At 37.1% G+C, this 22,416-nt stretch overlaps 1 protein-coding gene across 3 annotated transcripts in view; it reads left to right on the top strand.

Moving 5' to 3' along the window:
- Window positions 1–22,416, top strand: part of Ypel (Yippee-like) — a 349,317-nt gene that overhangs the window by 268,001 nt on the left and 58,900 nt on the right. The gene's annotated exons all lie outside the window — the stretch shown is intronic.

Raw genomic sequence — 22,416 nt, 5'->3', positions numbered from 1 at the left:
AATTAATACTTCATTACTTAATTTGTATAGAAGACTTTTTTTTTCTTATAGAAGACTTCTCCACCTAGAGAGATGAGTGGTATGATAGAGGGCGAGAATGATGAGAGAAATAGGAATAAAATAATGAGGGTGTGGCGTATGGAAAGGTTGAAGGATTGTGAAGTTTTCAGAAATGGTCTTATTTGGGAGGATGAATAGCAAATAAGAGTGGCTGACTTGCAGAGAGAGAGAGAGATGAGATCAAAGAGTAGGCAGAATGTTTAAGGAATGAAATGAGAAGTGTGAAAGATGAGATTAGGTGAATGGAAGAGACGAATGCAAATTGAATCAAAGTAGGAGTGAGAGAGAGTTATGGGAATGATAGAAGAGGAGAGAATAGGAAGCGAGGGAATGAGAAGAATGTGAGCGAGCACTGGAACCAGGGATAGTGATCTGGAAGGCAGGTAAGTAGGGGAACACAGAAAGTGTTAGAAGAGAGAGAGAGTGAGGGATGCATGTGAGCAATTGAGGAACAGGGTGGTAAGAGATAATGTATGGGGACTCGATGATCCATGGTGTTCAAGATAGGATGCATGAGGAGTGTTTGCCTGGAGGAACCAAAGTGTGGCTATGGCAATTAAGAGGGGTGAAAGGGTGGATAAGATGATGGTAGGAACAAATGACTTGAGAGGTAATGTAAATTTGGCAGCGAGAGATATGAGATTCCATTCTTGCTTGTATGAAAGAAGATGCAGAAAGGAAAGATAGCGTGCGTGCTGCCTAGGTATGATAGTGACGGGTTAAGCAGAAGAGCAGTAATATTGAATAACATAATAGCTGGAATGTGTCAGAAGAGAGGGATGGAATATGTGGATGCTTGGAGGGCATTTGAGGACAGAAAGGAATTGTATGCGAGTGGTCTTCTGACAACTTTCATGTCAGAAGAGAGGATTGGAATATGTGGATGCTTGGAGGGCATTTGAGGACAGAAAGGATGTAGGCATCTGGAGAGATTGCTATTCTGAACGAGTGAAAGCTCAGGTAATGCTGAGTCCAGTGGAGTCTAGAGGGGGGATAATGCTGGGTATAGAAACAGTGGCATTTTTATGCTTTATACTAATGCCAGGAGTATCCGGAATAAAGGAAAGGAATTGGTGTCACTGATAGCATCAACCTGGCCCAAGATTATTGGGATCACTGAGAGGGGTTGACAGAAGAGGATATAATAACAGGAATAGAAGTAACAGAGTACAGCATTTTTCTGTAGGAATAGGAAGGAAAAGTATGGTGGTGGAGTACTGCTTGTGATAAGTGACGATTTATGTCCTCTAAGAGTGGAGGCTTTGGAAGGCAGTGACACTAACGATTTTGAAAGTATATGGTGTGGGGTAGAAGTGGGCAAGACAGGATATTTAGTGGGGTGTTGCTACAAACCAAGGAGCACAGAGGGTGGGGACCAGGAGCTTGGCAAGTGCAAGAAGAATGATTGTTATGGGAGATTTTAACTGCATCCGGTACACGTCTGCAAGATTCCTTGACTAAACTGATTAACTGTTGTAATAGATATGAAAGTCAGCATTAAAAAGACAGACAATGAAAATAGGCAGAAACATTGAAAATATCAACTGCATCATGAATGGAAAACTTATAGAACAAGTAAAACATTTTAGCTACTTAGGCACGATTTTTAGTGAAGATGGTAAATTAAATATAGAAATAGATAACAGAATCAAAGCTGATATGGTAGGAAGTCATCTGAATAAATTTATATGGAATAAGAGAGAAATTAGTCGAAACACTAAATTAGCTGTATACAAGTTAGTGTTTAAACCAATTTTAACTTGCAGATCTGAGAGCCGGGTCAGAAGTAAAACTTGACCAAGGACTAGAGACCACTGATATGCGAGTCCTGATAAAGATTAGGGGCATGAGCAAATGGCATCAATGACAATATCATATTAAAAACGAGGATATTAGGAAAGAACTTGACATTGTCAGCATCCAGGAATGCATTAGCAGAGCTAATCTCAGGTGGTATGGTCACTTAAACAGAATGGGAGAGGAAAAATTAGCAAAACAAGTGTTCTCTTCCAGGTTGGCAGGAAAAAGACCCAGAGGAAGTCCAAGATATAGGTGGATTGATATGGTAAAAAGTGCTTAGAAGATAGAAATATAAGATCTGATAATGTTGCAGTGTTGACTGGTAACAGACTGATTTGGAGGAAAATTGTAGATAGGAAGTTAGTAATGATGTAAATTTTTCATGTAGTACTATCATATCCTGTACACTCCTTGAGGGTACATGGCAGGAATTTGATGATGATTGATGACTTTTGCTCACATGCATCCTGGAATGCCAGTAGCCAAGTTCCTCCTTAATATCTTCAATTTAATGTAATGCTGCCATTGATACCATCTGTTCACTTCTCCAATTTTCTCAGAACTTTCATATTTGTCATCTGTAGTCTTTGAACACTTACATTTCTAATTCAGCTCAGATTTATAAGTTAAAATTGGTTTGAACACTGTCTTATAGATTGCTAGTTTCAGGCGAATTTCTTGTATTTCATATAAATTTATTTAGCTGCCTCTCCACTGTGCGAGCTTTGCTTATTTTATTCTTTACTTCCATTTTTGCCAACCTCTGTTGCAACAAACAGCCTGAAATCCATTTTATATATATTACTCTACTGCTACCACCACCATTAGTGATTTCTACTCTAGTTGGATTTGATTCCTCTGTAAATCATTAGTAGTGTCCCTTCCCTAAACAGACTGAATTAGTATATGCATGTACTGCTAACTACTGGGCTGATGAACTGAATTCTGATCCAAATCCTTCTCTCCTATTTTTGTACACTTTTCTTTTCTAATAAAACTAGTCTTGTATTTCCTGGGTCATTGCTCACAAGCAGTCATTCTCTCTCTCTCTACACACTCTGTCACTTAATTTAATGCATGCATATGCACTTTCTTGCAAACAGTCGGGCACATTTCCCATTCGCTGTTTCTCAAAGCAGCTGATACTAAGACCTTTTAAATGCAATAAATCTGGCATGGTAAAAGTAAAAATGAATCCTAGCAGGTATATACAAACATTTTCAGAAAATTTGGAGAAAGAGCAAAGTTAATAATAACAGTATCAGCCAAATTTCTGCTCAGGATACTGAGTAGTCATTACTGTATTCCAGTATAAAGATGTCCAAGGTCATGTGGAGAGAGAGATGCTGCAAGAAATAAAAGCCTTATTGACTGTCACTTTTGTTAGTGATATCTTCATGCTGGCTCAGACCACAACAGTGTAGATAGGATTTGAAATCAGAAGTGACCATCCCTTAGTGCTAAGTAAGATAAAAATGAATATCATTGAAAAGAAAGTTTTAAAAAGAAAGTTGAGCAGCTCTTACATGTAAACTGTAGACTCGACTATGCAAACATTATTGAAGCAAAAATAAAAGTTTGAAATCAAGAACCAAACATTGAAGTCTCAGTGGCAAATGAAGAAAACATTGGTTCTGCTAGGGAGGTATTTAGTGTAGTTGTCTACAAGGCTAGAAAAATAAGAACATGATGGTGGACACAGGATGTTAAAGAAGCAGTCCTGGACAGGAAGAAAGCATGTCGAAAGTTCATCAAATAAGTTAGTAGATACTCTAAAAGGATAATGAGAAAATGTAAGATAGCTAAAGCTATGTGTAAAAGTGGCAGAGCATTCACATCTTTTACTGAAACTTCCTCTGACACTATAATCAAGTCTAATACTCTTTGACCTTGAATTGCTTCTGTCACATGCTGCTTAAGGAAGTTGTTTCACGATAGCTCAATAAATTTGGCTTCATTCTTCTTATGAGATTTCACTGCTACCCGAACAACAGTCAGGATAGCAGGTGTGACTGGAGATTGATTTGCCACCAGTCAAGGAACAAGACAAGGGGGACCCAATATCACCAATCATCTTCATCACACATCTGGGAAGAACACTAGATAAGATTAAAGAATTTGGAGGCATTTCAGTATATGGCATGAGAATATATTAGCTCTGCTTTGCAGATGACATTTTCTTGATTGAAGAAGATGTAGCAAGGCTGGAACAGACACTGCAAACACTATATGCAAAAGGAAAAAGATATGGGCTAAATGTCAATTTTGAAAAAATTAAAAAGGATATTTGGACAACAGCAGTTACTGAACAAAGTTACCATAGAAGGATTTCAACTGGAAAATGTTGAACACTTCACATATCTTGGATGACGCATGACTTGGACCCCAAAAAAAGTTAAAAATTAGAATAGCCTAGAGCAACAACTATCTTAAAAGCCCTAAACAAAATATGGAAGAGCTGAGCTATAAAGATATACAGTAAACTGCATATTGTGAAAACCTGTATCTTCAGCAGCATATTCTATGTATATGAGGCCTGGGTATTCCTGAGAGAATCTGAAAGGAGGATATTAGCATTCAAGAGGAAGTGCTATAGAAAGATCTTGAGAATAAAATCTGGATCCAGAAAGTGAACGAGGAAATATATAACCGAATACAATTAAAAGGAAACTACATCTATTTGGCCATATATGTAGAATGAACGATGAAAGGAAATTAAAAACGCTGCTATTTGGGATGATTGAAGGAAACAACAAAAGTGGAAGACCAAACAGAGAAAGGGACGATGACATTGTCAAGTGATGTGAAAATTCTGTACACAAACCGAGCCATCTTGCACAAAATAGATACAGTGGAAGAATCATATCAAGATGGCATCAGACCTATGGGCATTGAACCCATGGTTGTTGATTGTTAAGGATTAATGGTTTAGTACTCATTAGGTTTATTTAGTAATGCATTTCATTGTCACTAGCAGCTGATCCGGTAGGTGTGTAGCAACACCACACTGTGTTTGATCTTGTTAATCTCTATCTCATACCATACAGCTTCAGACTCACTGCCTACATGGAAAGCTGTTACTAATATTTTAGTCATAGCTATCTGTTTTAACTGGACTCAAATCATCCAGTATCATTAGCATCACATCTTGACTTTCTTATCTTGTCTATCCTTCCTAAATATACAGTTTCCCTTTACATTCAATACCAGTTAATTTATCTTCTTGGCCAAGTCTCACTAATGCCAATAACCTGAGGGCACAACCTATACCCTGAAGCAACAAACTCAAGCCCTCTCTTCCTTATACTCTTGGTATTTATGTACAGACATAATAAACTGCTCCCATGCTTTTTTGAAAACTCCCATTTGTAGTCTTCATGACCTAGTTGGACAACTTGATTCATCTTCACATCTCTTCGCTTATAGACATTCTTGCATGTATATAAGTCCAAACTACATGAGCACACAATCATCTTTTCATCATAATCATCTCCATTATTAAGCATATTCATATCATTCATATAGTTGCATAATTTAGATGCTCTTATGCATAGATTCTCTCCATTGCCCCTATCATAATGTAGGTTCCTTAATTTTCTATATTAGGTCTCATGCCTATAAATCTCTCTAAACTTCTGATATAATGAAATGCATTCAACTGCAGACCATTCCGCTTATATAAATCCATTCTTCCTTCTGAGACATCCAAAAACTTGTAGCCATTCTTTCAACACCTTTGTTTAAAATATTTTTGCCATCATGATTTGGAGGAAGTACAAGAACCCGTAGCACATTAGTACCATGTGTGAGGTGCAGATAGGGGTTGAGAAAGAAGAAACCTATTGATATTCTTAAAGAGCTGTAGATTTGAAATTGTTGGAAAACACATGGGGAAGGCTGTTCTGTAGGACAGAGGTAGATGGAATAAATAAGGAAAAGCAGGTTTGGTGTACTGTAAAAGGGATGTTGAACAGCTTCTGCTCTTGTTATAACAGGCCTAACAGTAAATGAAGGAATGATGTTTACCAGTTCACTGGAGCAGTGACCATGGAAGTACCTATAGAAGAGACAGCTGAAATAGAGATTGAGGTCATTGAGCCAAATTGTTCTCTTCTGGACAGCATTAAGAAAGTTTTAGGTGCACTACCCCAAATGTGTGACTAGTATTCTAAGAATGAGTGGATTTGGGACTATATAGAGTTAGTGGCTGGGTGGGTGTAAAATAGCTTCTTGAGCAGAAAAGAATGCCTAGTTTTTTAGAAGCTGAGGAAACTAATGATATGTGTGTGTCAGGAGAGGTTGGAGGTAAATGTCAATGGGGGGGGGGGGCGTTAATCCTGTCTTGTGATGTGTATTACTGAGGATAAGGGAAAGCAAGCTGAGATCCCTTTTGCGAGAGAAAAGGCAGGACTGCATTTTGGCAACATTGAAGGTGACTAGGTTATCCTTGCCCCACTGAAGCTGTGGAAATCAATGTGTAAGTCACTGGTTGCAGATGATCTTGATGTAAGGGAATTTGGCTACTACATGGTTTGTTGAAGGAGTAGGATGATGAATGCAGAGTGCTGTAATTGGCAAAGCTATGGATAGGATTTGTAGTGGTTGAGAATAAGTCATTTATGTATAAGAGAAAGAGGATAGAAGAGAGAATGGAGCCAAGGCACTCCTACATTGGTGGCGAAGCTTGAAGAGAGGGTGCTGTCCACCATGACCAGAAAGAAAGCTGACTATCCATTTACAGATGATAGCAGTTTGCAAATCAGATCTGAAACTGTAAAGTGGCTTTAACGAAGAATTCTACGTTTATAAATAATAGTAGTAAAAGCAACTGATATAACGTTTATAAAGTAGTAAAAGCAACTGTTTCTCTGGTAAAGAATTAGTTATGTTTCTTGTAATTAAAATTGCCTAAGTTACTAGAAGGGGAGAGAGAGAATGGATTTATCCTATAATGATAAAGGAGATCTCTAATGTATAATTTTAATTTAGGCATCGGATCCAAATAATTTTTATAGTTCTTAAATTAATTTTCTTTATGATGTATATAGTTTTATTTAGTTTTAGTTTATATATATGACCGTGAGTCAATCATTTCTTGGATCTTAGACTTAACTCTTAAAAATAAGAGTTATGTCTAAATCATTGCACCAATTGGATTGAACTCTTGTATAATTACTTAACTGTTGGTGTAAAAACAATCTTATTACAGAGATATTAACATAAATGGTGCAGCTGACAGGACTTGAACATAACTGGAACAGCCAACATGATAAATAACAATGGCGCAGTCGACAGGATTGATTGTGACTTAACTTTATTTTAGACTCCAAGTAATTTTGATTCGAGAAAAATGGCTAATTCTTTTAGTTAAGTTTCTTCCATTAAGGATGAAGAATTTTTTAGGTTAATTAATCCAAACTTTTAACAATCTCACTCTCAGGTGATAGTCATGAATGCATAGAAACATTTTTGAAATATGCATAAACAATTAGGAATTTAGGAAAATGGTCAGATTTCCATTTGTTAATTATACTTAGTAATAAATTATTGGGAAAAGCCAAAACATTCTTAAACACATTTCCCATTATTAAGAGACACTGACAATTTGCAATATTAAAAGAATGCAGATATCAGAATTTTCAAATATGGGGGAGTTGGGCCTGATATTTGGAAAATTTATCATTGCATTCAGGTAATAGGGAGTCTCTTTTGGAGTATTATCACAGACTTTGATTATTGCTCATGGATTTAATCTTCCATTTTGAAGAGAGAGACCCTGTTTAGAATGCTTACTGTTTCATCAATTTAGGCATGGCCTTAGAGACAATTTGAAAGAACAGCTGTCATTTCAAATGACATATCAAAAAAAGGTTAAAACTCTGGATGAGTGTTATCAGCTTGTTAAAGAACAAAGACTAAGACATATTCCATTCCACAAACACTAAATGGCTAAACTTTTACAGAGAAAACCATTCTCCTGACACAGCGACTGCAGATAAAGAGAGAGAAGGGTAGTTTCAAATATGTGCCAAGAAAAAGAAACAGTTTGAGGTATTTTCTAATGATTTAACTGATGATGTTCCAGAATCCGAGTCCATGGGAAAATTAGAGGCACTAAAAGAATTTCTTAGTGAAGAAATAGAAAGACATCATAGACCAATTGTAAAAGGACAGGAACTTCTGTTTAAAATGATATCTGATTTAACAATATAATTAAATTAATTTAATTTAATGCAGAATCCTCCTATAGATAATCAGTCTTTCTCGTACAAATCTAATGTTCCTGACAAGAATAAAACATCTCAAAAGAGATATGTTCCAACATGTTTTAGATGTAATAGACTCGGTCATTTTTCTAAAATGAGCTGTTGTGTTAGGAATAAATTATCAATATAAGAAATCAGAGTATAGAAAATTCAGAAATATTTATTATTCTAATATAATATTAGCAAGAACAGAAATGTCAAACCATTCATCACACATAGGTAAAGCTAAATGTAGATTAAACCCTGAAAGAGTTTAATGTAACCTTAGCTCTTTATACTAATGGAGATAATCCTTTGGCAGTTCTACAAGGATTTTAAAATGTGCCTTTTGAAATATTGCACTCACATCTTATAGTTAGTTTAACAACATTAAAACTAATTCCAAATGACATATCAGTTTTAAGTTATCCAGTTAAGCTAAAGGCATCTTTGTATCAGAAATTTCAGCTGATAAGCAAATAAACACTTGTTTCAATTCCTTGTTTTCCTTTGGAAGTTTGTCATCCATTATTAGTTCTTCTAGAATCTCTAAATTCAATGTACAAGTCATGGATAAATTAAAGATGCCATAAATTATATTCTTGGTTTCATCTTTTATCCAAGTATAAGCAAATAAAGTTTGCACATGAAGTAACTTCATGACAGGGAAACTTGTATATATAGAGGCTAATGACTTCACATCAGTTGCCCTAGTATTACTTTCTACAAGTAATATTTGGAATTGATTTTTTGAAGCATCATGCTTTTCACATGTGATTTTGTGGATGGTACAGTATCCTTGTGTGGACAGGAATACTGTTTTGACAGAATATCAAGTTGCAAAGGAAATTAGAGCAATTTCCAATAGTTTAAAAAAAATCACATGCTTAATATTGAGAATCTAAGTAATGATAAGAAGGAAAACATTAAAGAAATAAAAGAGAACCTAGTGAAGAATTTAATGAAATTAGCAAATACTAATGAAGAGAGTTGCAAACTGAAGAGAGAATAGAATTGCAAAATTCTTTAAATCTGCTTTTGAATTTTTCTCTGGTATATTCACAGAGGATATTGTTTGTTTTTTGCACTAATGCAGTAGAACATTCAGTACAAATTTGTACTCAATCTCCTGTTTATATTAGGCAATATCAGACTCCATTGAAGTACATGGAGCATTTCCAGAGAGCATCACTGCAGGAATAATTTTGAAATCAAATTCTCAATGGAATTGCTCATTCAGCTTAATTGAAAAACCAAATGGAAGTCTAAGATTTGTCTTGGTCTTGAGAGCCATCCATAAAGTTAAAAAGGCTATTGATTTCCCACTTTGTAAGAGTGAAGAATTATTGATCTGTCTGAAAGGAACATAGTATTTCACAATACTAGATTTAAATTCTGGCCACTTTCAGATCCCTTTGAAGAAAGAAGATAAAGAATACTTTTCTTTTACTACTAGATGGCAGAAATATCAGCTATGTAGATTACCACAAAGTGCAAGAAATTCTGCCAAATTATTTCAATTTTTAATGAATTCTGTCTTATCAAATATGTGGGGAAATGGAGTCATCTGTTTTCAAGAATGCTCTGCTAGTGTATTCAAAGGACCTAGATGATAAAAAAAAAAAAAAAAAAAATCAGCTAACGCCTTTTTATTCCAGTATACGGGGAGGACCTAGATATCCATTGCAAAATCCTATGGAGTGTTTTAAAGAGATCTATCTTTAAAGTGAAGAGGTGTTCAGTATATTTAAACATATGAATGTGAAAACAGCAGTGGAACTGGATGGCATGTCAGCCTGTGTACTACATGAATGTGCAAGAGAATTGGCATTGCCTCTGATGAAGATCAATCTGTCTCAGCTCTGATAGTGTTCCAGGCATATGGAAAGAGGTAAAATAGTTCCATTGCATAAAGGTGGCTCCAAGACAGAGGCAGCAGCTAAGTTGGTAAAATGTCTCAAAGGATTACTTGGATGTTGAAACAGTAGCTGGCACCCCAATGCAATTTTAAGTTGAGGTGCCCCCCCCTTATATTTTTTTAAAATGTAGTTAAAATGTAAAGGTTAAAATTTCGAAACACATACAGGGTGTCTCTTAAGTCCCAAAATATTTCTGTAATTCATAAAAATCAGGAAAATTGATATATTAGAGTGCAGTTTGCATGAAAGTGAATCGCAATGAGGGGAATTTTTTTTTTTGGCAGGTAGAAAAAATTTAGTTCAAATTTGCACTGATAGAGGGTGCTGTACCACATGCCTCATTTGTGTGCATTTGCAAATGCGTGCAAATGAGAGTTCTGTAAAATGCAGGGTGTACCACTGGCAGCTCATAATGAATACATGAGAATTTCCAGTCATTGGGGTGAACAGAATTATTTTTGTGAAAAGAAAAATTTGTTGCTGTGATTGCTTACATTGGTGGATAAGGCATTGTTAGTGAAATTGTTTTGTGTAAGTGGGGTAGCAGAAGCTTTACGAAAGTTTCGAACGCAGAAAAGAATGAAGAAAGATCAAAGTCCTATCACTCCTTTTTCATTGCATGTGACAGTTGAAATGCATATGCAATGAAAAATGCGCTTCTGTCCAGTTGTATAGCCATTGTGATCTTCTGCGACTTATCAAAGCCCATCTTGTGAATTCCTCCTTCTTAGTGGTGTCACTTAGTAACAAGTTGGTTCATACAAGCTGCCCAGCTTGTATGGATACAATTTTGACACACCATGAAGGATATGGAATACAGACGTTTTTGCTATGCCTGTGATTCTTGCAGCTTCCTGTTCACTGCTTACACTGCTTGTTGATTGTGGCACTAGGGCATTCATTTGTGATGCCACAATGCTGGCATGGACTTCAGATAACACTGGTCTGCCGGTGCGAGGGCGATCTGACAAATTTCCAGTTTCTTCGAAACGTCGTATTAGAGACAGTAGTGATAGTCTGGCAGGAGTGATAGGACCTCGACCTTTCTTCATTCTTTTCTGTGTTCAAAACTTTCTTAAGGCTTCTACCGATTCCTCCACTTATATAAAGCAACTTCACTAACAGTGCCTTATCCACCAATGTAAGCATTGCAGCAACAAATTTTTCAAATGTAATAAAATTTTAATATAATATTTAATTTAATTTAATTTTATGTAATAAAAAATTGAATGATTTAAAAGTTTACTTTTCTTAATTTTATGGAAGCAAATTCATTCAAAATTTCACTTGTTTCTAGTTTCTTGCAGATATCACCTTCTATTGCAATCATTGACAGTCTAACCTCTCTTTCTTGTAAAATACTAGATCTATATTTTTTTACATTAGTTTGTCTTCAAAATGATTGTTCACCATTTGCTACTGAAACTGGAAGTGTCAAAAATATTTGAAGAGAAATTGTTAAATTAATAAAGGCACTTTCAAAATCATTTGTGTATATACATTGCAATATTTTCAGTGGGTCTAAAGCTGTTGCTATCCTGTATGATGCCCTTTAGAATTTGTATTTCATTATATGATTCATGGCACAAATACCCTTTTCTTCACCATCAGTCAACACAACTTGTAATCATCACAGTGTTTTCTTAAAGTATCTTCACCCATATTAGAAATTGGATAAAAACTGAAATATGTTATAAAGCGACTTGTCAAGAGATCAAACCTTTCAGCCAAAGAATTAATAATAGAGTACACAATTGGAAGGAAAAATGTAACTTCAAAGTTATCTTGTGGATCAAGTGGTGCTTCGCCAGAACATTCCTAACAGAACAATCTCTTCTTACGTCTGCGTAGTGTACTGCTTTTGAACTCAAGAAATTTTTAAATCTAATGCTAACACTTTTTTTGCCAATTCAAGTATAACATTAAAATTTTCATCCGATCTGAATTTTTTAGTAAAGTCGATTACATAATTTAATTCATTTATAGATTCACTTAAATTTGCGTTTGGATTCTGAAGCATTTTACTCACTACGTTGATCCTGCACAAAATTCATACCAGATTATTGATGAACATAAAAAAACCATAATATTTAATTTTCAAAGTTAATGTTTTTGCTTTATATTTTGTGCTCTTGTCAATTTGAATATTATCATTAAAACTTCTCCAATATTATATCTAAGCAAACAAAGAGCGTCAATCCTTGCTTCCTATCTGATAAAGTTCAGTTTTGGTGTACTTTTTCAGTACATCCCATCATTAGTCAAAGTACTAAAGAAATTATAAATTTCTTGTATAGTGCTAAAAAAAAAAAAACTGTTTCAGTATTAAGTTTAGCAGCATCAGTGATCACCAAATTTAATGTGTGTGTGTGCATGCTGCAAACAGGACAAAGTGTTCAAGGGTTAATATTCGATGCGTCTGAACACCGGTGTGTTTTCCTCACATGTTTGCCCTGTTATTGTATATTTTTCTGCAAATTTTTAATATCTAAATTTAAATCTTTTAATTTATCTAAGAGGTACGTGGATGAACTTTCAGGCTTTTTGAGAAATTTAGTTAGTTGCCCTTTTTGTTTCTTTTTCAAGTTCTTTTACTGTTCATTTTTTTATTTGCAGCTCTGGATAATTTTTTTTCATCTCCATTATGCCCAAATTTATTCCAAAGTAAAAAATCTATTGAACAAAAAATTTGGTAAGACATAAAAATAAATGTAAATAAATAAATACTTGTATAAATGTTTTGCTGATTAAATTTTGAATCTATTTATCTCACTGTGAATTAACTACACATTCAATGTGTTTAGCAATCAACAGTTCAATGATTTACAAACAATGCTTGAGGTCTGTTCCATAAAAAATGCTCAGATGTCACTTCGTAATAGAAGTTAAGCCGGATACTCGTGCATGCTTTCTGGCTTAACTGGCAAATGCGCTGCGTGTATATATATATATATATATATATATATATATAAAAAAAGGTCAGTAGTGTAAGGCACCTCCCCGTAACAGAACGCCCCGGTCAAGTGCCCAGCTCGTTTAGTGCTTCTGACAGCTCTATACTACACATAGCAAAAAACAACTAGCACTTCTTGCTAAATGTTATTAAAAGTCATAGTATTTATTACAATATATTTAGTGCGTATCCACATTTTTTAAAATCTGGATATGCACTAATGCTAATATTAAAATGCATTTTTATTTTATTCTTTGTACCCACTTCAGCACCCCTTGAAGAAGGTACCCCGATGTGACACATTGCCTGTTTACCATGTTAAGCCGACCCTATTTTACTTGTTAGCATGTTTGTTGAAAAAACATGCTAAAAGTAAAGATAGAGAGGTTATCCTTATTTATAAGGCTATGATTTGGCTGCATCTTGACTACTGTACACAGATTTGGTCAAGTGGGTTTCTTGGAGACCAGGTGGTGGCAGACAAGATTTAGAGATGAGTCACTAAGCTGGTGATAGATCTATAAAATGCTCCCTATGAGGACAGATGAAAAGTTTTTCAATATATGGGTTACAAAGTTAAGTTGATAGGCAGAAAAGAGGAGACATGATAGAAACTTAAGATATTAAAGGCGATTTATAAAATTGATGCAAAGGAAATTTTTCAATATATTGCAAATAGAGAACTAGGGTCATCTATGGAAGTTGTGTAAAAGTGTGGTTATCAGGGGTGTGCAGACCAGATTTTTTGCATGAAAAGTGGTGAATGAGTGGAATGATTGCCAGAATTAGTTGACAGTGACATTTTGCTGACAGTGAATGAGTTTAAGGAGATCTATGATAGATTTCATGTATAATAGTTAGTTTGGGTCTTTCACAATGAGTCTCTACACTCCATGGAGATATTGTCTAATAACAATAATATTATCAGATAAACCTCCAGAAACCGTTAAGCAGTAAATAATAAATTACACGATAACCACGGTAATTAACTTTAATGAAATAAAAGTACAGATTTTGTACTGAAAGTAACAGTACATAACAGAGATAGCAACTGGAAGTAAAGAAAATGAGTTTTTGAGGGATAACTACCTTAGACAGTATGTAACAGAGGGCACACGAGGATTAAGGGTTTGGATTTGGTCATCTCATCAGAGGATGTAATTATAAATGAGGTGTCAAATCATCCACCAATTGGTGAGAGTGACCATGAGTTGATTACCTGGGTAGTTGCCAGCAGTGCGAGGATTTTCAAAAACTATCTAGCAGATGCAATGTCTAAATGTATTCCAAGGGTGAAAAGGTTAAATAAGGTAGGTGTTAGATGGATGAATAAAGAGATTAAGCATGATAGAGAGAAAAATAGAGTTTTGATGTAAACGAATTTATGCAATGTGCTTGCTGTCTGTGAGATGTATGCCTTGCGAAGAGCGGTGGGAGTCTGGTTAGAAAGTGATAGTGGAGTTAATATGTGTAAAAAGTGTAAAGAGAATGAGGACTTCAAGCGTGTTTCGTGTGTCGAGAGCGATATCGTGAACGATAGTCAGAATGTAGAAAATGGCGGTGTGCTAGAGAATTGCGTGGTAGTGCCAGATAGGTGTGAGAGCATCGCCGAAAATGTAATTGAAGGTAGAAACACAGAAAGAATGGATGATTTGATCGATAATGAAAATGGTGAGATAAATGCGAGTAGCGAAATTGCCCGTTTAAATGGTGCCATACACAGAGCTAAAAGACAACTGGAGCGTATGGAAAAATGTGTGTTGAACGTACCGACAAATAACCGGCGGAAGTCTGTGACGGCAAATAATAGAATGTTTGCAAACGTCAATAAAATGAAGGAGCGAGTGCTGTATGGGGATTTGCTATTAAGAGGCGTAATAATTGAGAGTTTAACGAAGTCGTACCAGCCGGGTGCGATCATAAAGGACGTCAGCGAATCTATTCGACTGCAAAAACAGAGGGTGAAAGAGATGATAATCGTGGCAGGAACGAATGATTTGAAACAGGACAAAATGGAAATGATAGAGGATGTGAGGGAGTTGTTTGAGGTAGCAAAAGAGAAGAGTGAGAGAGTTAGGATGGCGAGTATCTTACCGCGGTATGACAGTGAAGTGTTTAGAAGGAGGGCCATAATTGCCAATGACTTTATGCGTGGGTTATGCATGGAGAGTGGTGTGGAATTTGTGGATGTGTGGAATGAGTTCGATGGGCGAAAGGACTTATATAAGATGGATGGATTGCATTTGAATGGAGTTGGTGTACGGAGACTTGAAAGAGTGTTGATGAATGATGTGGAAGTGGATGTACCGACTCAGGGAAACTAGATTTATTAAGAGGGGGGGGGAGTAGATATGCTGACTTTAGGGGGGGGGCAGTTAAGTGTACGAATGAGTATATTATGCCCGAGCAAGTACGACGGACAACAAATCAGAATGGGATAGTTAGTATAAGGCATCAAAGTAAGGATGGGACAAATGGGCTTCTGCGATTCATGTACACTAATGCCAGGAGTATTAGGAACAAGAAGGAAGAGTTTTTGGCCATGGTTGGCACTTCCAGGCCAGAGGTTGTCGGTATTAGTGAAACATGGCTGACAGAAGATGATAAAGCTAGTGGGATTGAATGCGACGGGTATAGCGTGTTCAGGAGTGACGGTGAATAAAAAGGGGGGAGGAGTGTTATTGATGACAGCTGATGATCTTCAGCCAAGGAGTATAGAAGTTGAACTGCATGATGGGGAAAAAAGCACATTTGAGGTTGTTTGGTGTGAGATACAATCCAGCAGAACAAAATATACAATTGGGTGCTGCTATAGACCGGGTGATGGAGTGGATGGTGGGGATAGTATGCATAAGCAAATAGAAGAAATGAGTGGAAGGAGGGTAATCATTATGGGTGATTTCAAGTATGGTAACATTGACTGGAAAGAGGAGAGGGCACATGGGAGGAAGGAATTGGATTTTATGCGGTTATTAAGGGACAACTATCTACGGCAACATGTATTGGAAAATACCAGGGGGAAGAGAGTGCTGGACCTAGTAATTGCAACCGAGAATGTGGCTGTAATGAACATGACCATGTTGCCACCAATTGGTGAGAGTGACCATAAAGTCATGACTTGGGAGGTGGCTAAAGGAGTCGAATTTACAATTAAGACAGGGTACATGTGGAATTACCGGGCTGGTAAGTATGACAAGCTTAGGTGTGTGCTTGGCTCAATGCCATGGCATGTAAAACTGCAAGGGCTGGATGTTGATAGTGCATGGGAGGTGGTTAAGAACTGTTTGCAGGAGGCAGTGGTTGACTGTATACCAAGAGTCCGAATAATAAATCAATTAGGGGTTAAATGGATGAATAACACTATTAAGCTTGAGCTGCAAAAAAAGAAACAATTGTGGAGGAAATTTAAGGAGAAAGGTGACCATCAGGCGCAGGAACAGTATAAAGCTCAGGCCAAGATGGTAACAAGGGTGGTAAGAAAAGCAAAAGCAGATTACGAAAGGAAATTGGCCACGCAGGCTAAAGAGAATCCCAAACAGTTTTTTCAATATGTTGCAAGTAAAAGGAAAAATGCTCATGGTAGAATGATCTTAAAAAATGCTGAGGGTAGGGAGGTAACCGAATCAGTCGATATTGTGGAATTACTGAGCGAGCACTTTGCAAGAGTATATCATCCAGGTGGTGACTTTGCAGGAATGGAAGAACCAACAGCTTATACTGGAATTGTGATGAATGAAGTAGAGGTAACTAGTCTATTACAGAACCTCAATGTCAATACATCTGTGGGATTGGATGGTATACCAGCTCGTGTCGTACGTAAAGCGGCCAAAGAATTGTCAGTGCCCTTGACCATTTTGTTTAATTTGAGCCTCAGGACTGGGTCAGTCCCAAGGGGGTGGAAAGAGGGGAAAATAGTTCCACTGCACAAAGGTGGTTCCAAGGCTGCTGTTGAAAATTACCGGCCAATCAGCATAACAGGAATCATTATCAAGGTCTTAGAGAAAATAGTCGAGAGGAAAATACAAGATTGGATAGAAGAAAATGGGATACTGTATCGGGGACAGCATGGTTTTGTGAAGGGTAGATCATGCCTCAGTAACTTGCTCATGTATTATAACACAGTGACGGCTGAACTGGATAAGGGTAATGGGTTTACGGTGATTCTACTGGACCTTGCCAAGGCCTTTGACAGGATACCACATGGAATTCTAATCAGTAAATTGGGGCATATGGGGATGGACATAGGGTTGGTGAGATGGATAGGAGGGTGGTTGACGGAGAGATATCAGAGAGTGGTTTACTCAGGAGTAGAGTCCACAAGAAGGCCTGTGACTAGTGGTGTGCCACAAGGATCTGTTCTTGGACCACTGCTGTTTAATTTGTTCATAAATGATATAGGAAAGGATCTGAGAGGAACAGTTCATTTGTTTGCGGATGATGCGAAGTTGGGTAGGGCAATAGTGAATGCTGATGACGTCAAAATTTTGCAGGATGATTTGGATAGATTGGAGGTCTGGGCTAAGGAGAATGGATGTCAGTTTAATGTGGCAAAATGTACGGTTATGCATTTTGGGGTGAAAAGATTGGCGGCAGTTTACTGCATTGGTGGAACCGTGCTCCAGGAAATTGATGAGGCACGAGATTTAGGAGTGTTGGTAGATAAGGAATTGAAATTTAGGGGACACATTGCAAAAGTGGCCAAATCAGCTCATCAAATCACTTGGTTGCTGAAGAATACGTTGACAAGCAGAGACAAGCAGGTTATTGTTCCTCTGTATCGAGCCTTGATAAGACCCCATCTAGACTACTGTGCTCAGATTTGGTCACCTAGGTTTCTTCTTGATGGGGAGGAGGTGGAGAGGATCCAGAGGCGAGTGACCAAGATGATAGCAGGTCTGTGGAATGAACCGTATGAGAACAGGTTGAGGATTTGTGGGTTGCAAAAATTGGTTGATAGGCAGAGGAGGGGAGATATGATTGAGACATTCAAATTACTGAAGGGTTTCTATAAAATTAATTCAGAAGGTATTTTTGAGAACAGGGCTGGTTGCGGAAGGACTAGGGGACATCCATGGAAACTGGGCAAAAGTGTGGTTAGTAAAGGTGTTAGAGCTGGGTTCTTTACTTTTAGAGTAGTGAATGAGTGGAATGCGCTCCCTGAGTCTGTGGTGGATGCTGTGACAGTGAATGAGTTTAAGGCGAGGTATGATAGTTACTGTATGAATGTCAAATAGTTGTGATGAATATGATTTGGGGCCTCCCTCGATGAGTCTAATGACTCCCTGGAGTTGCCCGTAATAATAGTAATAATAATAATAATAGTAATAAAAGGGCATTGTGGAGGCAGCATAAGAGAAGTGGAAATAACCAATTTCATGAGGTCTACAAAGACCAAGCAAGGAGGGTGACTTGGTTGGTTGAGATTAGCTAAAGAGAGGTATGAACAGCAGTTAGCTAATGAAGCCAAAAAGAATCCTAGGGAGTTCTTTTGATATGTAGCCAGCAAAAGAAAGAATGATTACGGAAGGATGACATTGATTGGAGGAAATGGTATAAAGACATCTGTTGCAGAATGTGTGGTGGAGATACTTAATGAGCAGTACATAAAGATCTTTCAATCTTGTGAATGTGACTTCATGGAGAGATTGAGAGCAGTTGATGATGGGCAGGAGAGAGTGGCTGTAAGTGAGTAGGAGGTGTTTGGGGAGTTGAGTAAACCAGATGTAAATAAGGCTGTGGGACTTGATAATATATCACCGCATATTCTGAAGGAATGTGCCAGGGAGTTGACACCTGCATTGACATATTTTTTTAATAAGAGTCTTGCACTTGGTCAGGTTCCTAAGGAGGGCAAGATTGTGCCACTTTATAAAGGAGGTGATAGAGCTCAAGCATCAAACTAAAGGCCTATCTGTGTGTCAGGTGTTGGTTAAGTTGTTGGAGAAGCTTGTGAGAACTAGGATCCAGAGTTGGGTTGACAACAATGGTATTATCTTTGATGGACAGCATGGATTTGCTAAAGGGAAGTCATGTTTTAGTAATCTACTTATTTATTACAATAAAGTGATTGCTTCCTTGGACAGAGGAGGAGGATACACAGTAATATACTTGGATTTCACAAAGGCTTTTTGATAGAGTATCTGATTATAAGTTGACAGTCAAACTAGAGCAGATGGGGTTGGATATTAGATTAGTGCATTGGATTGGAGATTAGCTATCTGATAGGTATCAACAAGTTGTGTATGGGGGAACGATATCCAGGAAAAGGAAAATCAAGTGCAGCGCCCCAGGAGTCTCTTTTAGGGCCATTACTGTTTAACCTGTATATTAATGATATTGGCGAAGATTTGGATGGAGATATTCAGTTGTTTGCAGATGATGCAAAGTTGGGATGAACCATAAAGAGTAGTGGAGATGTTGTGGCCTTGCAAGAAGACTTGAATGAATTGAGTGATTGGGCACAGAAATGGAGATGTGAGTTCAATGTTGCAAAATGTAAGGTTTTAAAATTTGGAAAACAAAGATGGGATGCAGAAAGTTTATTTTTCACTTGGTTAGACTATAATAAATTTAGTTTAATCCTTTATCCAAGTGTGAGCAAACAAAGTTTGTGCCTGAAAGTATCTTCAGGACTGGGGTAAGGTGGTACAACACTGGGCAACTCATTGCAAAGGTGGAGCAAGATAACATCACTCTATTAAGGAAGTTATGCATAACTCCCTTAATGCATATATAGTATAATGCATATTATGCATAACTCTACCTATAGGAGTTATGCATAACTCCTATAGGTAGAGATGACCTTGCTAATGTTTCTGCCTGGTATCTCCACTTGGGCCTGGCTCCCACTGAAGAGACCTCAATAAAGGTCAAAACTAGTCTGGCCTCTCCCTTAATGCATAACATTATACATATCCACAAGGAGATGTGTTTTGCTTTATGGGAGATATTGAGATAGGAGTGATGTTAGCTTGCTCCACCTTTGCAACGAGTTGCTCGGTGTTGTACCACCTTACCCCAATTCTGAAGATACTTTCAGATGTTTATCCAAGGGTGTGCAAACTTTGTTTGCTCACCCTTGGATAAAGGATTAAACTAAATTTATTATAATAGGATGCAGAATTTATGCTTGGTGAGAATATATTGTTGGAGGTAGAGGAAATAAGAGATCTGTGGGTGATAGTGGATAAGGATCCAAAATTTAGGGAACACATCGCCAAAATTGTGAAGACAACACAAAGGCTTCTAGGAATGATGCGGAGGACACTAACGTGTAGAAGTAGGGAGATTCTTGTTCCATTGTATAAGGCTTTGATTTGGCCACACATGGACTGTTGTGCCCAGATTTGTCACCGGTCACCGGGTTTTCAGAAGGATGAAGAGATGTTGGAAAGGGTCCAAAGGTGACTGACTAAGGTAGTTTCTGACCTCTGGAATGTTGAGTATGAGGAAAGATTGAGAAGATGTAATTTGCAGAGTCTGGTGGAGAGAAGGAAGAGAAGGGGAGATATGATAGAGACCTACAAGTTGGTAAGGGGTTGTTATAAGATCAATGGTGGAGAAGTTCTACAGAGAATAGTGGGAGATCAGGGGAGAACCAGAGGTCATCCCTGGAAACCGTATAAAGAGTGTGTGAGTAGGGGAGTGAGAGGCAGGTTTTTTTTCGTGCAGGGTTGTGAATGATTGGAATGCCTTGCCTGAGAGTGTGGTGTCTGCAAGGAGTTTGAGTGTGTTTAAGACATGGTATGATAAGATGTGTGTGTGTGATAAAAGGACCTCCCAGATGAGTCTTTGACTCCATGAGGTCTTGGAGTAATAATAATAATAAATAATAGTACATCATCATTGTAGACAACAAGCAAATCAAAGGTACGGAATATAAAGTACACACAGCAGTTGGTGGTTTACCAAATAAAAACTGTTGCTGAGTGATAGAAATTAATATTAATAATTATTACAAATATTATTAAAAACTTTTTTTGATGGTTACTTAAGATAAGAGGCAATTACCTCCATCAAACTTATCGATTGCAGAAACGTGTGCTAATCTCATTAAGAAAAAATAGCAATATATCTATTTCGAAAGCAGATAAAGGTAAAGTGGTAATGGATAAGGCTGACTAGGAGAGAAAAATAGGCTGCCTTTTACAGGATACCTCTGCCTATCAAGAAATTAATCATAACCCTACAAAAACGCAAATTGAACATATAAATAAGCTGCCTTGATGATGTCAGTTGGGATCAAAATACTGTGGACAAGTTGCACACTTATTTGGAAGAACTCCTCATTTATATGGTCTCCCAAAAATTCATGAAGAAAGTTATCCAGCTATCGTGAATTGTATTGACTCTCCCACTTATAGAATGGTTAAATTTCTGTCACGTTTATTAACTGTCCATACAGGACAATCCTGATATCCTTCATCAAAAATTTCACACATTTTCTTGAAAAAATCGAGGATATTCAAATACAAGAGTCGTACTTGTTAGTGAGCTTTGACATTGTTTTCCTCTTCACCAATATTCCATTAACTGACACTGTTAATTTACTTTATGATGATTACTCTCCTGATATTGCAAAGATTTTTGAATTTGTTATACATTCAGGATATTTCAGCTGAGAAAACAAGATCTATGAACAAGTTGAAGGTACTGCAATGGGTAGCCCTCTCTCTCTCCATCTTTTGCAAACTATTTTTTGAACCATCTAGAAGGTATCGTCTAGATGGTTCTTGTTCTCATCCATCTATCCCCAACCTTCTCATTAGTTTCGTTACATGGATGATGTCTTTGCTATTTGGCGTCATTCTGAAGAACTTACCACTTTCTTACAACAGATCAATAGCCTTCATCAGTGCATTCGGTTCACCATGGAAAAAGAAAAGGCTGGTAGTTTATCATTCTTAGACATCCTTCTTACATGCACAATCTCCGGTAAATTATCAATAAGTGTGTTTATCGAAAACCTACCTTTATTGGCAGATACATTAATCAAAAGTCTGCTCATCACACCTCCCAAAAAATTGGTGTTAAGTAATAGAGCACATAAAGTGTGCTCCTCTCTCTCTCTTACAATAAGAACTTTCCACTATCAAAATGTAATGAAATGTAATGGTTACAAACCTAATCAAATCCAGCAGATAATTGACACCTATGTTCCAACACCTCAGGATTCTTCAAGGTTCCAATCACTTATATCACTGGCATCTCAGAACCAATTGGCAGAATTTTGAAGAAATATCTTGTTCCCATATATTTTCGAATCAACAAAATTTCTCACCTGTTGCCGTCTACAAAATACAAACTGGTAACTCTATCATTAGCTGGTGTTTACCAGATACAGTGTGAATGTAATCTAACATACTTTAGATAAACAGGCTGTTCTGTGGAAAAAATAATGAACATCAATATTATATCGAATACATGAAACCTCAAAAGT

This window comes from Typopeltis vanoorti, chromosome 4, assembly GCF_054136105.1.
Source record: "Typopeltis vanoorti isolate ZY-2024b chromosome 4, IOZ_Tvanoo_1.0, whole genome shotgun sequence".
Lineage (NCBI taxonomy): Eukaryota > Metazoa > Arthropoda > Arachnida > Uropygi > Thelyphonidae > Typopeltis > Typopeltis vanoorti.
Note: the sequence above shows the minus strand (reverse complement) of the source record. Positions and strands in the feature narration are given on the sequence as shown.